A 12,073-nucleotide genomic window follows, 5' to 3' on the forward strand; every position below is an offset into this window, starting at 1 on the left:
CCGTCAGCACCAGCTTTCCCGCTGGAGACCCCTGGTCTCTACCCAGGGTAGAGACCCCCTCGATAACCTGACGCGCAGCCATGGCGTTAGAGTGGTTACCGGGGCGGGGGTGGAGGAGTGCTGCCTGGCCGCAGGGGAGGTGGTCGGGCATCGGAACGTTCTGGCGGCGTCCAGGATGAACAGCGCGGTGGTGATGTTTGTCAACACGGTGGAGAACGCAGTGCTGTTGGCCCAGAAGGGCATTATACTCAGGGGTTCACTCACTGATGTGTTTTCCCTCGCAACACCTGCAAAAAAAGTCACGCTGTCCAACGTGCCCCCGTTTATTTCTAATGAAACACTGGAAAGACAGCTTTCCATTTTCGGCAAGCTCGTCTCTCCGATAAGGAAAATGAACATAGGTAGCAAATCAGACCTGGCGAAACACGTGCGCTCATTCAGGAGGTTCACCTACATGATCCTCAATGATAACAGCACTGAATTCGAGCACACGCTAACATTCAAAATCGACGGGTTTGATTATGTTATCTATGTGTCCACCGTGTCCATGAGGTGTTTCGGCTGCGGAAAAACTGGGCATCTGGTGCGTGATTGTCCCCAGGGCGCAGACAGCGGTACAGTCCCCTCTGATGTGAGCGAGGTGTCGGTCCGGGGCAGTGACGGGTTGGATCGAGCTGATCAGAATGACGGAGTAGTCGAGGCGGACTCTCCGGTCACGGACGGAGCGGGCGTCTCTCATGCGGGTTCTGTTAGCGCTACGGCGGGAGAACCAGAGACCTCAGAGCATAACGTGAGTGACAACACCAAGACCGACCCAGTACCCAGTGATGGGGTGAGTAACACTGATACCACTGTTCCCACTGCTCAGGCTGAGCAGGCCTCACCTGAGCCGCATATAGAAATAGAAACTGAAACTGATGTTGGAATGATGATTAGTCAGGACAGTGTTACTGAGAATAATGTTGTTGTCTTACTGGAAAATGCAGACGAAGCGATCATGGAAACTGAGCTGACTGTACTCAAAACACCAGTAAAAAGAAAGACAAGAGACAGTGACAAAACTGTGAAAGCTGCGAAAAAAGCAGAAAAGAAGCAGGCAGAAAGTATTAGTGAGCTGGACAGTGAAGAGCCCTCTCCTGACCTCACTGTCTGTGTCACCACTGAGGGTCCCTGGGTCGGTAAAAAGTACAACGCGAGTGAGATTAAACACTTTCTTAAGATCACAAAGAACATGAAAATGGTACAGATCAACAAATACTTTCCAGACCTGAACAAACTGCACATTGCCATAAAGCGTCTTATGGGTGAAGGGTGTTTCGAGGACAAAGAGCTACAGGTTAAAGAAGATTGTCACTAAAATCAACAACCTGTTAAGTAATGATGATGACGACACGTCATAGTTCTCTTGGTCCTCACAGACCGCAGACGCCCTTTCCTGTGCTTATTCTTTTCTGTGTGCTCATGCAGGACATTCACATCACATCCCTGAATGTTAACGGTGCTAGAGACTGCAGGAAGAGAGTAAAATTGTATGAACTAGTGACACAAAAAAGAATAGACGTATTACTTGCACAGGAAACCCATAGTGACGCTAAAAACATAGTAGACTGGACACAAGAGTGGGCTGGCCCCTTGTTTTTAAGCCACAATACCTCTGCTAGTGGAGGAGTAGCTATTTTGTTTTCAAAGACTTTTAAACCTCTCTCTTACAGCGTGGAAGAGATAGTAGCTGGCAGACTGTTAAAAGTCAGAGCTCTTTTAGAGAACCATGTTATGGTTTTTATCTGTGTGTATGCCCCGGCTTCCCCAGTGGAAAGAATAGCTTTTTTAGATAAATTATGCAATGTTTTAGAAACTTGTGATGCAGAGGATTTTTATTTGTTGGTGGTGATTTTAACTGTACTTTAGTAAACAGTGACCGCAACCATATAGAGCCACACATGCCTTCAAGAAGAAGACTCCTACACACTGTTGAAAAACACGAGTTAAGTGATGTTTGGAGAAATATGCATAAAACTGGAAATGCAAAAAAATATGCATATTTTTCTGGAGAAATTTTAGGAAAGAAAAAAGTGCTTTTATTTCTCTGCAACATTGGTGGGATTTTGGGAAAGCTCAAATAAAACAGTTGTGTCAACAGTACACTTATAATGTCACAAGGGATTTGGCTCGGTCTATGAAACAACTAGAAGATGAGATAACAGAACTTCAGTTGTTAGCACAATCCACAGAGAACCAGAACCATATTCAGACCCTCACAGTCAAAAAGAAAAAGTTATCGGACCTCCTTGAGTTTAAAGCACAAGGTGCATTAATAAGGTCACGATTCCAGAACGCAAACCAGATGGACGCCCCCTCAAAGTTGTTTTTTAGCCTTGAAAAAAAGAACGGACAAAAACGTTTTATTCACAGCCTGCGCTCTGAGTCTGGACACCTTTTATCTGATACAGCTGACATTAGGAAAAGGGCGGTTAGTTTTTATGAAAAACTCTATCAATGTGAGTACAGAGAACACACCACAGAACAGAGCTTTTTAGAAGACCTGCCCCGAGTGTCACATGACTCCAACACAGAGCTGAATGCAGATATAACATCAGCAGAGCTGCACAAGGCATTAATGAGTATGGAGTGTGGCAGAGCGCCTGGCATAGACGGGCTTCCGTCTGAGTTTTATAAGTCTTTCTGGCATGTTTTAAGGGATGACTTACTTGAGGTTTTGAACGACAGCTTGACAAGAGGACTGCTACCATTAAGTTGTAGGAGAGCAGTCCTCACTCTTTTACCCAAAAAAGGGGACCTGACAGACATAAAGAACTGGAGACCTGTTTCTTTGCTTTGTAGTGATTTCAAGATGCTGTCTAAAGTTTTAGCTACAAGACTGGGAAGTGTTCTGGAAGAGGTTTTAAACGCAGATCAAACCTACTGCATACCCGGGAGGTCCATATTTGACAACATCTCATTAGTTCGAGACATTTTCAGTGTCTCCAAACTTTTTGGGCTGAATATGGGTTTCATTTCCATAGACCAAAAGAAAGCCTTCGATCGAGTTGAACACAACTTCCTTTGGAAAACCCTTAATGCTTTTGGTTTTAGCTCAGATTTTATTTCCAAAGTACAAATTCTATACTGTGACATAGAAAGTGTACTGAAACTCAATGGTGGCTTATGTGCTCCATTTAAGGTGTGTAGGGGGGTGAGGCAGGGCTGCTCTCTCTCAGGGATGCTTTACACTCTGGCCATTGAACCCTTTCTGAATACGCTAAGAGCTAAGCTGAAAGGTGTCTTAATCCCTGACTGCCCGAACGCTATCCGCCTGTCGGCCTATGCAGATGACGTTGTAATAATGGTCGACAGTCAGAGTGATATAGAAATGTTACACAGGGTGTCCAAGGACTTTGGAGCGGTTTCCTCTGCAAAGGTAAACTGGTCTAAGAGCGAGGCTGTTTTAGTCGGCCAGTGGGTAGGCGAGGTACCTAAACTCCCCGGAGGCCTAAGTTGGAAAAGCGAAGGCTTTAAGTATCTAGGCGTGTACCTGGGCAATGACTCGTTCGCACAGAGAAACTGGGAAGGGGTCATTGAAAAAGTAACTGGTCGCCTAGAAAAGTGGAAGTGGCTGGTGCCTAAAATGTCTTACAGGGGGCGAACGCTAATTGTTAACAATCTGGTAGCATCGTCTTTGTGGCATAAAATAGCCTGTATAGACCCTCCTACAGACCTTTTAATGAAAATCCAGTCGATTTTGTTAGACTTTTTTTGGGATAAGTTGCACTGGGTGCCACGCAGCATTTTATACTTACCCAAAGAGGAAGGTGGGCAAGGGCTTACACATCTACAGAGCAGAACTGCAACCTTTCGTTTACAGTTTTTACAGAAGTTTTTATGTGGCTCAAAGTTTTTTAGCTGGAAACAAGTGTCCAGTGCCATTTTAAGATCTTTTGGGCAGATGAGAATGGACAAAGCACTCTTTTTAATGAATCCAGAGAGACTGAACACTGCAAGACTGCCTGCTTTTTATCATAACTTGTTCAGAATCTGGAGACTTTTTAGGGTGCAAAGAACCACAGCCACAGACTCTCTTCACTGGCTACTTCAAGAGCCTCTGGTATACGGGGCACGCCTGAACGTCGGGGACTCTTCACTGTCGCAGTCTCTCCTCGCGTCTGGTGTCACCACCCTCAAACACCTGGTGGACGTTGCTGGGCCTCACCTACAGAACGTTGATGGAGTAGCTGCTCGGCTAGGCGTGAGGTCAAAGAGGGTGGTGAGCCAGCAGGTGCTAAAGTGGACTCTGGTCATCTCGCGTGAGGAGAGGGAAATGCTCATGGACTACTCTAGTGGAACTGAAAGCCCCGACTCAGAGGACCCGTTTCCTGAACTTGCACTGTCTGTGGACTGTGGACAGGAAGGCACTGGTCACTTTTTGGACTGTAAAAATGTCACAAACATGAACTTTTTTAATGTGACTGGGAAACGTTTTATAAAGCATGTGTCAAAGCTTTTAATATGCGGTCGCTCAGGGGGAGAGTGGACACACCCTGGCGCACTGTCCTCGGTTTGAGTGAGGAAGAGCGTCCAGAGTGGAGGTCACTCTATAAGCCACCATTGCCGAAAAGAACTGGGGATTTACAATGGAGAATTTTACATGGTATTGTTGCGGTCAATGCTTTTATCTCTGTTCTCTGTCCCCAGGCCAGCCACTCGTGTCCCTTCTGTAATCAAAGAGAGACTATCTTTCATGCTTTTACAGAATGTTCCAGACTACAGTCTCTTTTTACCGTTTTACCGAATATTTTTAGTGTTTTTAATGAAAAGTTTTCACTAAAAGTATTTATTCTTGGTTTTAGGTACACACGCAAAAGACAAGCTCGATGCCAGCTTTTAAACTTTGTTCTGGGGCAAGCGAAAATGGGCATTTACATCAGTCGAAAGCACCAGGTTGAACAAAATGGCTGTCGCAATGTTGTAATGGTCACTATAGCACTCATAAAGTCCAGGATTCTGATTGACTTTGTGTTCTATTAAAAAAACAAAGAACCTGTCTGTGTTTGAGAAAACCTGGTGTTGTAGAGGAGCCCTGTGTTGTGTTGTCAATGAAAAACTGCAATTTGCACATACACTGTCTTAATTATTTATTTATTTATTTATTTATTTATTTATTTATTTATTTATTTATTTATTTATTTATTTATTTACCTTTTAACCCCATCCTTTAAATGACATTTTCCTCTCTCTCTCTCTCCCTCTCTGTCTGCCTCTCCCTCTCTCCCTCTCTCTCTCTCTCTGTCTCTCTCTCTCTCTTGGTTTGTCTGTCTCTCCCTCTCTAACTTTTGTTTCTCAGATCCTGATTTTGTTTCATTCTGGTCACGATTAACAGTTACACACCGCTAATCTACAGTTATTATCTACAGTCAACACTGCATGTAGAATGTAGACAGTGTATAGAGAGTATTTGTATTTGAGTGTGTGTAGAGTGTATACTGTGTGTGTAGTTGTATTGAGAGTGTGTAGTTGTATAGAGTGTAGTTGTATAGAGTGTGTGTAGAGAGTGTATAGAAAGTGTGTAGTTGTACAGAGAGTGTGTGTAGAGTGTATAGAGTGTGTGTAGAGTGTGTGTGTGTAGAGTGTATAGAGAGTGTGTAGTTGTACAGAGAGTGTGTATAGAGTGTATAGAGTGTGTGTGTAGAGTGTATAGAGAGTGTGTAGTTGTATAGAGAGTGTGTAGAGAGTGTATAGAGAGTGTGTGTAGTTGTACAGAGAGTGTGTGCAGAGTGTATAGAAAGTGTGTAGTTGTATAGAGTGTAGTTGTATAGAGAGTGTGTAGAGAGTGTGTACTTGTATAGAGTGTAGTTGTATAGAGAGTGTATAGTGTGTGTGTAGTTGTATAGAGAGTGTATAGAGAGTGTGTGTAGTTGTATAGAGAGTGTATAGAGAGTGTGTGTAGTTGTATAGAGAGTGCATAATGAGTGTATAGAGAGTGTGTGTAGTTGTATAGAGTGTAGTTGTATAGAGTGTGTGTAGAGAGTGTATAGAGAGTGGGTGTAGAGTGTATAGAGAGTGTGTGTAGTTGTATAGAGAGTGCATAGAGAGTGTATAGAGAGTGTGTATAGAGAGTGTGTGTAGAGTGTATAGAGAGTGTGTGTAGTTGTATAGAGAGTGTAAAGGGAGTGGGTGTAGAGTGTATAGAGAGTGTGTAGAGAGTGTATAGAGAGTGTGTGTAGTTGTACAGAGAGTGTATAGAGAGTGTGTATAGAGTGTATAGAGAGTGGGTGTAGAGTGTATAGAGAGTGTGTATAGAGTGTATAGAGAGTGTGTGTAGTTGTATAGAGAGTGTATATAAAGTGTGTGTAGTTGTATAGAGAGTGCATAGAGAGTGTATAGAGAGTGTGTGTAGAGTGTATAGAGAGTGTGTGTATAGTGTATAGAGAGTGTGTAGAGAGTTTATAGAGAGTGGGTGTAGAGTGTATATAGAGTGTGTGTAGTTGTATAGAGTGTAGTTGTATAGAGTGTGTGTAGAGAGTGTATAGAGAGTGGGTGTAGAGAGTGTATAGAGAGTGGGTGTAGAGTGTATATAGAGTGTGTGTAGTTGTATAGAGTGTAGTTGTATAGAGTGTGTGTAGAGAGTGTATAGAGAGTGGGTGTATAGTGTATAGAGAGTGTGTAGAGAGTTTATAGAGAGTGGGTGTAGAGTGTATATAGAGTGTGTGTAGTTGTATAGAGTGTAGTTGTATAGAGTGTGTGTAGAGAGTGTATAGAGAGTGGGTGTAGAGTGTATATAGAGTGTGTGTAGTTGTATAGAGTGTAGTTGTATAGAGTGTGTGTAGAGAGTGTATAGAGAGTGGGTGTAGAGTGTATATAGAGTGTGTGTAGTTGTATAGAGTGTGTGTAGTTGTATAGAGTGTAGTTGTATAGAGTGTGTGTAGAGAGTGTACAGAGAGTGTGTATAGAGTGTATATAGAGTGGGTGTAGTTGTATAGAGAGTGCATAGAGAGTGTATAGAGAGTGTGTATAGAGAGTGTGTGTAGAGAGTGTATAGAGAGTGGGTGTAGAGTGTATAGAGAGTGTGTGTAGTTGCATAGAGAGTGCATAGAGAGTGTATAGAGAGTGTGTATAGAGAGTGTGTGTAGAGTGTATAGAGAGTGTGTGTAGTTGTATAGAGAGTGTAAAGGGAGTGGGTGTAGAGTGTATAGAGAGTGTGTAGAGAGTGTATAGAGAGTGTGTGTAGTTGTACAGAGAGTGTATAGAGAGTGTGTATAGAGTGTATAGAGAGTGGGTGTAGAGTGTATAGAGAGTGTGTATAGAGTGTATAGAGAGTGTGTGTAGTTGTATAGAGAGTGTATATAAAGTGTGTGTAGTTGTATAGAGAGTGCATAGAGAGTGTATAGAGAGTGTGTGTAGAGTGTATAGAGAGTGTGTGTATAGTGTATAGAGAGTGTGTAGAGAGTTTATAGAGAGTGGGTGTAGAGTGTATATAGAGTGTGTGTAGTTGTATAGAGTGTAGTTGTATAGAGTGTGTGTAGAGAGTGTATAGAGAGTGGGTGTAGAGAGTGTATAGAGAGTGGGTGTAGAGTGTATATAGAGTGTGTGTAGTTGTATAGAGTGTAGTTGTATAGAGTGTGTGTAGAGAGTGTATAGAGAGTGGGTGTATAGTGTATAGAGAGTGTGTAGAGAGTTTATAGAGAGTGGGTGTAGAGTGTATATAGAGTGTGTGTAGTTGTATAGAGTGTAGTTGTATAGAGTGTGTGTAGAGAGTGTATAGAGAGTGGGTGTAGAGAGTGTATAGAGAGTGGGTGTAGAGTGTATATAGAGTGTGTGTAGTTGTATAGAGTGTAGTTGTATAGAGTGTGTGTAGAGAGTGTATAGAGAGTGGGTGTAGAGTGTATATAGAGTGTGTGTAGTTGTATAGAGTGTGTGTAGTTGTATAGAGTGTAGTTGTATAGAGTGTGTGTAGAGAGTGTACAGAGAGTGTGTATAGAGTGTATATAGAGTGGGTGTAGTTGTATAGAGTGTGTGTAGAGAGTGTATAGAGTGTATATAGAGTGTGTGTAGTTGTATAGAGTGTGTGTAGAGAGTGTATAGAGTGTATATAGAGTGTGTGTAGTTGTAGAGTGTAGTTGTATAGAGTGTGTGTAGAGAGTGTATAGAGTGTATATTGAGTGTGTGTAGTTGTATAGTGTAGTTGTATAGAGTGTGTGTAGAGAGTGTATAGAGTGTATATTGAGTGTGTAGAGAGTGTATAGAGTGTATATAGAGGGTGTGTAGTTGTATAGTGTGTGTAGAGAGTGTATAGAGTGTATATAGAGTGTGTGTAGTTGTATAGAGTGTAGTTGTATAGAGTGTGTGTAGTTGTATAGAGTGTGTGTAGAGAGTGTATAGAGTGTATATAGAGTATGTGTAGTTGTATAGAGTGTAGTTGTATAGAGTGTGTGTAGAGAGTATATAGAGTGTATATAGAGTGTGTGTAGAGAGTATATAGAGTGTATATAGAGTGTGTGTAGAGAGTGTATAGAGTGTATATAGAGTGTGTGTAGAGAGTGTATAGAGTGTATATAGAGTGTGTGTAGAGAGTGTATAGAGTGTATATAGAGTGTGTGTAGTTGTAGAGTGTAGTTGTATAGAGTGTGTGTAGAGAGTGTATAGAGTGTATATAGTGTGTGTAGTTGTATAGAGTGTAGTTGTATAGAGTGTGTGTAGAGAGTGTATAGAGTGTATATAGAGTGCGTGTAGTTGTATAGAGTGTGTGTAGAGAGTGTATAGAGTGTATATAGAGTGTGTGTAGTTGTATAGAGTGTGTGTAGAGAGTGTATATAGAGTGTGTGTAGTTGTATAGAGTGTTTGTAGAGAGTGTTTATAGAGTGTGTGTAGTTGTATAGAGTGTAGTTGTATAGAGTGTGTGTAGAGAGTGTATAGAGTGTATATAGAGTGTGTGTAGTTGTATAGAGTGTGTGTAGAGAGTGTATAGAGTGTATATAGAGTGTGTGTAGTTGTATAGAGTGTGTGTAGAGAGTGTATAGAGTGTATATAGAGTGTGTGTAGTTGTAGAGTGTAGTTGTATAGAGTGTGTGTAGAGAGTGTATAGAGTGTGTGTAGTTGTATAGTGTAGTTGTATAGAGTGTGTGTAGAGAGTGTATAGAGTGTATATAGAGTGTGTGTAGTTGTATAGAGTGTAGTTGTATAGAGTGTGTGTAGAGAGTGTATAGAGTGTATATAGAGGGTGTGTAGTTGTATAGTGTGTGTAGAGAGTGTATAGAGTGTATATAGAGTGTGTGTAGTTGTATAGAGTGTAGTTGTATAGAGTGTGTGTAGAGAGTGTATAGAGTGTATATAGAGGGTGTGTAGTTGTATAGTGTGTGTAGAGAGTGTATAGAGTGTATATAGAGTGTGTGTAGTTGTATAGAGTGTAGTTGTATAGAGTGTGTGTAGAGAGTGTATAGAGTGTATATAGAGTGTGTGTAGTTGTATAGAGTGTGTGTAGAGAGTGTATAGAGTGTATATAGAGTGTGTGTAGTTGTATAGTGTGTGTAGAGAGTATATAGAGTGTATATAGAGTGTGTAGTTGTATAGAGTGTAGTTGTATAGAGTGTGTGTAGAGAGTGTATAGCGTGTATATAGAGTGTATGTAGTTGTATAGAGTGTAGTTGTATAGAGTGTGTGTAGAGAGTGTATAGAGTGTATATAGAGTGTGTGTAGTTGTATAGAGTGTGTGTAGAGAGTGTATAGAGTGTATATAGAGTGTGTGTAGTTGTATAGTGTGTGTAGAGAGTGTATAGAGTGTATATAGAGTGTGTGTAGTTGTATAGAGTGTAGTTGTATAGAGTGTGTATAGAGAGTGTATACAGTGTATATAGAGTGTGTGTAGTTGCATAGAGTGTGTGTAGAGAGTGTATAGCGTGTATATAGAGTGTGTTTAGAGAGTGTATAGAGTGTATATAGAGTGTGTGTAGTTGTATAGAGTGTAGTTGTATAGAGTGTGTGTAGAGAGTGTATAGAGTGTATATAGAGTGTGTGTAGTTGTATAGAGTGTAGTTGTATAGAGTGTGTGTAGAGAGTGTATAGAGTGTATATAGAGTGTGTGTAGTTGCATAGAGTGTGTGTAGAGAGTGTATAGAGTGTATATAGAGTGTGTGTAGTTGCATAGAGTGTGTGTAGAGAGTGTATAGAGTGTATATAGAGTGTGTGTAGAGAGTGTATAGTGTGTATATAGAGTGTGTATAGAGAGTGTATAGAGTGTATATAGAGTGTGTGTAGTTGTATAGAGTGTAGTTGTATAGAGTGTGTGTAGAGAGTGTATAGAGTGTATATAGAGTGTGTGTAGTTGTATAGAGTGTAGTTGTATAGAGTGTGTGTAGAGAGTGTATAGAGTGTATATAGAGTGTGTGTAGTTGTATAGAGTGTAGTTGCATAGAGTGTGTGTAGAGAGTGTATAGCGTGTATATAGAGTGTGTGTAGAGAGTGTATAGAGTGTATATAGAGTGTGTGTAGTTGTATAGAGTGTAGTTGTATAGAGTGTGTGTAGAGAGTGTATAGAGTGTATATAGAGTGTGTGTAGTTGTATAGAGTGTAGTTGTATAGAGTGTGTGTAGAGAGTGTATAGAGTGTATATAGAGTGTGTGTAGTTGTATAGAGTGTAGTTGTATAGAGTGTGTGTAGTTGTATAGAGTGTAGTTGCATAGAGTGTGTGTAGAGAGTGTATAGCGTGTATATAGAGTGTGTGTAGAGAGTGTATAGAGTGTATATAGAGTGTGTGTAGTTGTATAGAGTGTAGTTGTATAGAGTGTGTGTAGAGAGTGTATAGAGTGTATATAGAGTGTGTGTAGTTGTATAGAGTGTAGTTGTATAGAGTGTGTGTAGAGAGTGTATAGAGTGTATATAGAGTGTGTGTAGTTGTATAGAGTGTAGTTGTATAGAGTGTGTGTAGAGAGTGTATAGAGTGTATATAGAGTGTGTGTAGTTGCATAGAGTGTGTGTATAGAGTGTATAGCGTGTATATAGAGTGTGTATAGAGAGTGTATAGAGTGTATATAGAGTGTGTGTAGTTGTATAGAGTGTAGTTGTATAGAGTGTGTGTAGAGAGTGTATAGAGTGTATATAGAGTGTGTGTAGTTGTATAGAGTGTAGTTGTATAGAGTGTGTGTAGAGAGTGTATAGAGTGTATATAGAGTGTGTGTAGTTGTATAGAGTGTAGTTGTATAGAGTGTGTGTAGAGAGTGTATAGAGTGTATATAGAGTGTGTGTAGTTGTATAGAGTGTAGTTGTATAGAGTGTGTGTAGAGAGTGTATAAAGGTGTGTATAACAGGCTGTATTCTGTAGATCAGTGATCCAGTCCACTCTTGTTTCTGATGGAGTTGGAGGTCAGATAGAGGAAACCAGAGACAGCTGAGATGAAGCTGCAGTCTGCTTTTATTCCAGAGATCATATTAAATATCATGTTGCTGAAATCACACAGAGGATCAGTTTTAGAAGCTAAAGCCCATTTTGTTATCCAGGCTGTATTTTATTAACCTCGCTTATTCAGATCCAGTGTTACTCGTGTTCCCGCTCATCTCACCACACGTTATAAACCTCAGCATCTAAAATAAATCCATCCACATCACAGTAGATCGTCTGTAGATCGATGTTTTAACTCCTCATGTTTGCTTTCAATAAAAGTGTTGTTTTTTTCAATAAAAGTGTTGCTAAAAGTTAGCTAGCACAACTGGAGGAAATAAAACAGTGCCACAAATGGCTAAAGGTTAGTAATAAAACAATGCTACAAATGGCTAAATGTTAGCTAGCACAACTGGAGTAAATAAAACAATTTAATAAAAGTTAGTAAATATAAAATGTAAATTAATAAAAACAAAACTAATATAAATATAATAAATAAAAGTTAGCAATAAAAGAATGCTACAAACAGCTAAAGATGTAGAGGCAAAATGTTAGCTAGCACAGCTGGGGCGAATAAATGAATGCTACAAATGGCTAAAAGTTAGTAATAAAACAAAGCTACAAAAGGCTAAATGTTAGCTAGCACTTCTGGAGGAAATAAAACAATGCTATAGATGGCTAAAAGTCAGCAATAAAACAATGCTACAA

Source organism: Hemibagrus wyckioides, linkage group LG19, assembly GCF_019097595.1.
Source record: "Hemibagrus wyckioides isolate EC202008001 linkage group LG19, SWU_Hwy_1.0, whole genome shotgun sequence".
Taxonomy (NCBI): Eukaryota; Metazoa; Chordata; class Actinopteri; order Siluriformes; family Bagridae; genus Hemibagrus; species Hemibagrus wyckioides.